The sequence below is a fragment of the Labeo rohita genome, unplaced genomic scaffold (genome assembly GCF_022985175.1).
Source record: "Labeo rohita strain BAU-BD-2019 unplaced genomic scaffold, IGBB_LRoh.1.0 scaffold_868, whole genome shotgun sequence".
Lineage (NCBI taxonomy): Eukaryota > Metazoa > Chordata > Actinopteri > Cypriniformes > Cyprinidae > Labeo > Labeo rohita.
In genome coordinates, this window is record NW_026129819.1 from 15213 (window position 1) to 21780 (window position 6568).

Genomic DNA, 6568 nt, shown 5'->3' on the forward strand with positions numbered 1-6568 from the left:
CTCTCCTTCCTGGATCTCTTGCGCTTCCCAGCAAGCAATTTTGTGTTTAAAAGACGTCTATTATCCGTTCAAACATAGCCCTGACGTCTAGGCTAAAACAAGGCAAAATTTGGGCTGTCAGTGAAAATTTAATACATGTCTAACTATAACCCAATAATAGACTAGTCATCAAATAGACAGCTAATGAACATCTACATATATACATCTAAAACACAACAAAATGGCCATCCATCCAAACAAACTACATATACAGCTTTTATTAAGAAAAATAACATTAACAACTTCAGACGATACAAAATTATAAAAATGCAAAAGAATTAATGACAAAATAAAATATTATAAATACATTACACTTAATGTAACTTATATTACACTTAAAGGGGTGATCAGATGCTAAGTTCACTTTTTCATGTTGTTTGAACATTAATGTGTGTTGTCAGTGTATGCACAAATCTACCCTATAATTATAAAAATACATGCAGCGGTTTTTAATTAATCTGTAAAAATAATATCCCCTTTTTCAAATCGAGCCGTTCTCAGATGCCTGTCGTTGTGGCGTCACACCCGCAGAGGCCGCTCCCACGATAGTTGATTGACATGAGTGTCTTAGTTAGACCCACAGTCCAGTAACTTTCCATGTTTTGATGCCAGAGCAGGGATGTAAGTTAGACAAGAATATCTCCGATTGAGTGATTGAGGTGTTGTGTTGCTGGATGTAATAATGAACATAGTGGTCGTCATTTACTCCCGACATCTGAGCCGCTGAAGATGCAGTAGATTACGTTTGTTTGTGAAGGGAATGCACCACCCGATCTACATGTATCCGTCTATGTTCACGCGAATCATTCATGATCCAGCTTCACTTACAGCAGAAGTTGAGTATAAGCGTTTTTTATGAATCTTTGCGATCGCCTTTCCTTATAACGTGGTAGTTAGGAAGTTTAGCAGCTAAACGCAGCTAAATGCGGCTAATGTAAACAAGAACCTCATTGCACAGAGAGAAGAGAGGGGCGGGGTGAGCAGAGCTCATTTGCATTTAAAGGAACAACCTCTTAGAATGAGATGATTTTTGCTGAGCTCATTTTGACAAGGTAAAAAGGGTGTTGTTTTACAAAACCACTGAGAATTTTTAATCAAAGTATATTAGAGACTTTTTATTAAGACCCTAAAGAATCATATCAACTTGTGGAAAATGGGCATCTGATGACCCCTTTAACAAATATAAATATTATGATAAAAATATGGAATTTAACAACTTAAGATAATAAAAAAAATAAAAATGAAAAAAAAAATATATTTTAAATACCTTATGATATTTAAAAGAAATAAATAATACAAATCAAGAGCTTGTTATCACACTTAACATTAAAACATTGTGGATAAATGACAATTAAAAACAAAAACAAAATAATAATAATTTAACTTATTTTAACAAATAAAACAACCAACAGTGAACTCAAAGGAAATATACTTTTTTGTTGTTGTTCTTGTTGTATAAAATGCTTCCCAACTGCATTCCTCAAATACAACTCTTTGTTGCTACCGGGAAGTTGGTCATCACTGCATCTGCCAAATAAGAGAAAAAAAAAAAAAAAAAAAAAATAGCATAAGAAGCTTTTTTGACACTTTTTTTTTTTTTTTTTTTTTTTTTTTTGTTACTTTAATTTCACTAATTGTGACAGAGAGTCATTCTCTTTTACTTGGATGCACACCAAACACAAAAACAATGTATATATTGTGCATCACCATTTAGTGTGTAAAAAAAAAAAAAAAAAAGAGAGAAGCTCTCTGGTAAATGTTGTGTTGTATATACACACCACTAATGACTGAGAACAGTGCAGTCTTTTCAAATGACTCCTTCTGCAGTGGACCACCTCCTTAATGTTGAATTTGGACATGAGGGAATTTTTTAAACCCTAAAATATAATACAGATTGATGTGGTTAACAATTGCAGACAAAGTTTGACATTTTAAAATGACTAGTAAAGGAATTATTTTTTACATTTTTGATTTGTGCTGTAACTTATTAAAGTGCCTCTATTATGCTTTTTCAAATATGACCTTTCATGCAGTGTGTCATGTAGCTGTATGTGAACATAAACTATCTGCAAAGTTGTGAAGCCGAGAGTGCACGATAAATAAAGTTATTGTCTATATAAAAAAAAAAAAAAAAAAAAAAAAAGAAAATAAACATTTGCCTGAACGAGTCATCAGGAATTCAAATCTTTTTCTGTTACGGTCATATGTCACAAAGTAACACATTCGCATAATGTCCGCCCACGTTCTACATTGAGAACAACTTGTCCGCCCACAAACAGTGAAATTTCCATGTGGTTTACATCACATACACGTACATTATACAGAAGACGCTGTATCCTACGCTGTGAGTAAAATTGTTTTATATTCACTTCCAAAAGATGATGAATCTACAAAGATTGTATTTTCTAGGATTGTTCAAAATACGTAGTTGTGTATGTTATGTTGTGTAACAACCCTGCACACACCTTGCATACTTGTAAAACTGTTTTGGGAGTCTATTAAAACAATATTAGCAACCTTTAAAATGGCATAATAGGGGCACTATAAGTACTGACACCACAATGTTTGAATGTGGCACATTTTGAAGACTTTACCTTTCCAGCATCCTTTTGGCACTGTCTTTGAGGTTTCTTCCTTCAGTTCTGCACAACTTTGACACCTGAATAACACATGCCAATGTCAGGCAGATAGTATTATATGCATCAGTGTAAAAGTGTCCAAAATTGTCTGGCACAACTAATTTCATAACAACACAGTGATGCTGCTGTAACTAAAATGTAGCCCAGTACACACATTAACCTCAAATGTACATGAAATAATAAATTCATCCCTTGTTTTAATTACATTATGTTTTCTGATTGTACCGGTTAGGTTTTAATGCTGCATTGCACATCTGAGCTATTTGCACTATTTTAATACTGCTGCAAACTTTTTATAATTGAACATTTTATATTGCAATTTAAAATAATTTGTATTTTTGAGCTTTAGTGTCAATTTGTAAGTTTCAAACTAAATCTTATTGTACTTGTACAATAACAAAGAAACTCCTCAGTTTGTCCAATTCTTCTGAATGTGTGTTCACTGTATAAATTAATATAGATTAATCTTTTTCAAAGCAGTTTGTTCTGTTGTTTGCTCTTTCGCCTCTTCTTGCGCTGTTTTAAAATCACGTGAGTTTGTAAACACATACAAATGATAAACTTTCACTCTGTTATCCATTAAATTGTGCAATTAATCCTCTGATCACATGAATGCTGTACTGTGGGGCCTAATGTTAGTCCATAGGAATCACTATCATCTACAATCTGCTCCCTTCACTGAAATGTCACGATTCCTACACATGATAACAAATAATATATATAAACAATGAACACATACACTTACAAGACCAAGCAGGAATGTCCTTTATCGTTTGTTGTTTCCCGTTGCTTTCCCACAGGTAAACTTAATGTTCTCTTGTGTAAAAACAAAATTCAATAGGCGGAATTATCGCGGGATCTTGCAACAGTGATCTCTACTAACTTTCAAGTCTTGTGTTGCCAGTAGTCCTGTCTCAGTAAGGCTACAATTGCCATCTAGCGGTTCGGAATTGTAATTGCATATTTATTTATAAATGGAAATACAGTCAAATTATATTGTATAATGTGTATGAATGTTACATTTAACAGCTTGTGGGATGCATAACAGCATATTATTGAATGCAATTAAACTTTTGAAACATTTAAATTAGCATTATTTTGGCATAATTAATAATGCTATATGTAATAATGCTATAAAATAATGAAATAAAATGTAAAATAATGCTAATTTAAATGTTTCAAAAGTTTACTTGCATTTAATAATAAGCTGCGTGGGGAAAAATGACATGTAAACAGTTTTAAGACTATTTTGGCCATGCTCATTGCTGGTCTGATATTGGGTTATAGCCAAGCCATTAAAATTAGACCATTGCCTTGATTTCGCCGGTTGGGCTAAAAGCAGACTGTACGTAGCCCATCCAGCTCAGAGCTAAATCTTGGCTACATATATACCATGTCATGAAATGACACTTATATCTTAGTAGATATTATTGACACTGCAAACATGATGGTGTATCAACATCTCATGCGCTGCCTGACCAAAAACTACAATCAATCAGTTTTGACTATGAGTGAGCTACAAATAGCTGGTCTGACTACGAGCTAAATCTTGGCTACAAACAGGCTACGCATAGAAACATGTCAAAAAAATGAAACAAACACATTGTAAATGCTGTTCACTTTGCTTACGTGATGGAATATCACACATCTCACAAGTTCTTTTGTCAAAAAATGACATGTATCCAAATTCAAGGTTTTTGGGCTAGAAGGGAGAGGGCGCTCGCTGCAGAGTCAAATGGGAGGAGCTGGAGCTCTAGCTCCCCCTCGCTGAATGTAATGGGTGGAGATAGAAACCTAACCACACCCTAACTCTACCCCTTACCCTATCCTAAACATAACTCCACCCATTAGTTCACACAGAGGTGGAGCTGGACATCCAGAGAGGGGGAGCTGGAAGCCATTTGGTTCTGCAGTGAGCAGTACTTTGTGTGATTTTATGCACTGCCCTATGCTAATTTTAAAAGGGAAAACGGCAGTCTGTGATTGCTGTATCTCCATGGACCAACCCACACAATGATTTCATTGGCCACAATAAAACCTATCAGGGGCTTCAAAATGTAAATCCCTCCCATCGCCTCCTGCTTGACGATTACCATCCCCCATCCGTTTCAGTTTCTTAGTTTGATTTTCCCGCTTTTTTAATTTTTTTTTTTTTTTTTTTTTTTTTTTTAAAATGAAGAGGCAACCTCCCGGTCTCCCTCTTGAAGCCAACATGGAAGTGACTAAAACTGGAGTTCATCGACCGGCCGCTAGAGACTGGCTGCAAAAGGGAGTCAATCCCATAGACTCCCCATGTTCACAGAAAAAAAATATGTTTACAGTGGTTTTGGTCTATATAGCTAATTTTGCCACCTTCTTCTTCTTCCTCTTTCCGCCGCACTTTTTCTAACTCAAGTTTGGAAACTCTTTTCGAACTCGTCTAGGCCGTTGCACCGATTGTCACAAAAATTGATACAGACCATCTTCAGACCACGCTGGCAAAAAGTTATGGAATTCAAGTCGATTCGTCCAGCCGTTCACGAATAACACGCGAAAGAATTCTACGAAAAGCTAGCAAAAATCAATGTGAGGCTATATCTCCGTAATAGTTTGTCATATTGACACCAAACCTGGTGTGTGTTATAACAAGCATGACCTGAGCCTACCTGCAGTGTTTCGGTGCAGTGCCCCTAGTGGTCAGGAGATACGAAAAATGTCTATTTTTCTTTATAACGTCTGAATGATTTGTCCAAAAATCACAAAACTGGTCTCTTTAGATTCGGTGTGTCATACCGAGTCGAACCATATCCAATTTTCCCATGTCAGCCATTTTGGGTGTCGGCCATTTTGAATTTAGCTTTAAAATGTTGTATCTTGAGAACGGATTAGCGTATCGTTTCGACATTAATTACAAAAATGTTCGGCACCATGCCCTGAATGTACATAAAAATTTTGGGGCCAGCGCCACCTTGTGGTCAAAAGTTATAACGAAATTTCAAAAAATGCTAATAACTTTTGCGTACATTAGCCTATTGAAATGAAACTGATTTTGATAGATTCCTTCGGTCATGCTGAGAACACCGATACCAATTTTGCCAATTTTGGCTGAACTTCCTGTCTGCCATTTTGATTCATGTTGAAAACCTACTTTTTCGAACTCCTCCTAGACCGTTAGTCCAATTTTCACCAAATTTGACTCAGATCATCTTCAGACCATGCTGACAAAAAGTTATGGATTTTGTGTCGATACACGAAACCGTTTTCGTTTAGCGCATCAACGAATTTACTGGAAAGATGCCAAATTGCATCCGAGTCTGTATCTCTGCAAAGCTTTGACATATTGACACCAAATTTTATATGTGCTATTGTCACCACACTCTGACCAAGCCACATCAATTTGGTAACAGTGCCACCTATGGGTCAGAAGTAATACGCCATTCACTAAACATTAATAATGAAATTTACAAAAATGCTAATAACTTCTGTTTACATTAGCCTATTAGAATGAAACTGATGCCAATAGATTCCTTGGGTCAAGTCGAGAACATTGATACCCATTATGCCGAAATTGGCCAAACTTCCTGTCCGCCATTTTGATTAATGTACAAAACCTACTTTTTCGAACTCCTCCCAGACTGTTAGTCCGATCTTCACCAAATTTGACTCAGATCATCTTCAGACTATGCTGGCAAAAAGTTATGAATTTCGTGTCGATATACGAAACCGTTTTCGTTTAGCGCATCAACAAATTTGCTGGAAAGATGCCAAACTACATCTGAGGCTGTATCTCTGCAAAGCTTTGACATAATGACGGCAAACTTTGTGTGTGTCATTGTCATTTCACACAGAACACGTCACATCAATTTGAAAACAGCACCACCTGTTGGTCAAAAGTGATAAGCCATTAAATT

General features: G+C 35.9%; 1 long non-coding RNA gene across 1 annotated transcript; it reads right to left on the reverse strand.

Annotated features, from left to right (window-relative positions):
* Positions 1–1373: 1373 nt before the first annotated feature.
* On the reverse strand, positions 1374–4569 carry LOC127162241 (uncharacterized). Its single transcript, XR_007827288.1, has 5 exons — positions 4308–4569; positions 3424–3494; positions 2634–2698; positions 1818–1916; positions 1374–1566 (listed from the first exon to the last, which is right to left on the reverse strand). It is a non-coding gene; the product is annotated as an uncharacterized LOC127162241 (long non-coding RNA).
* Between the last annotated feature and the right edge of the window lie 1999 nt (positions 4570–6568).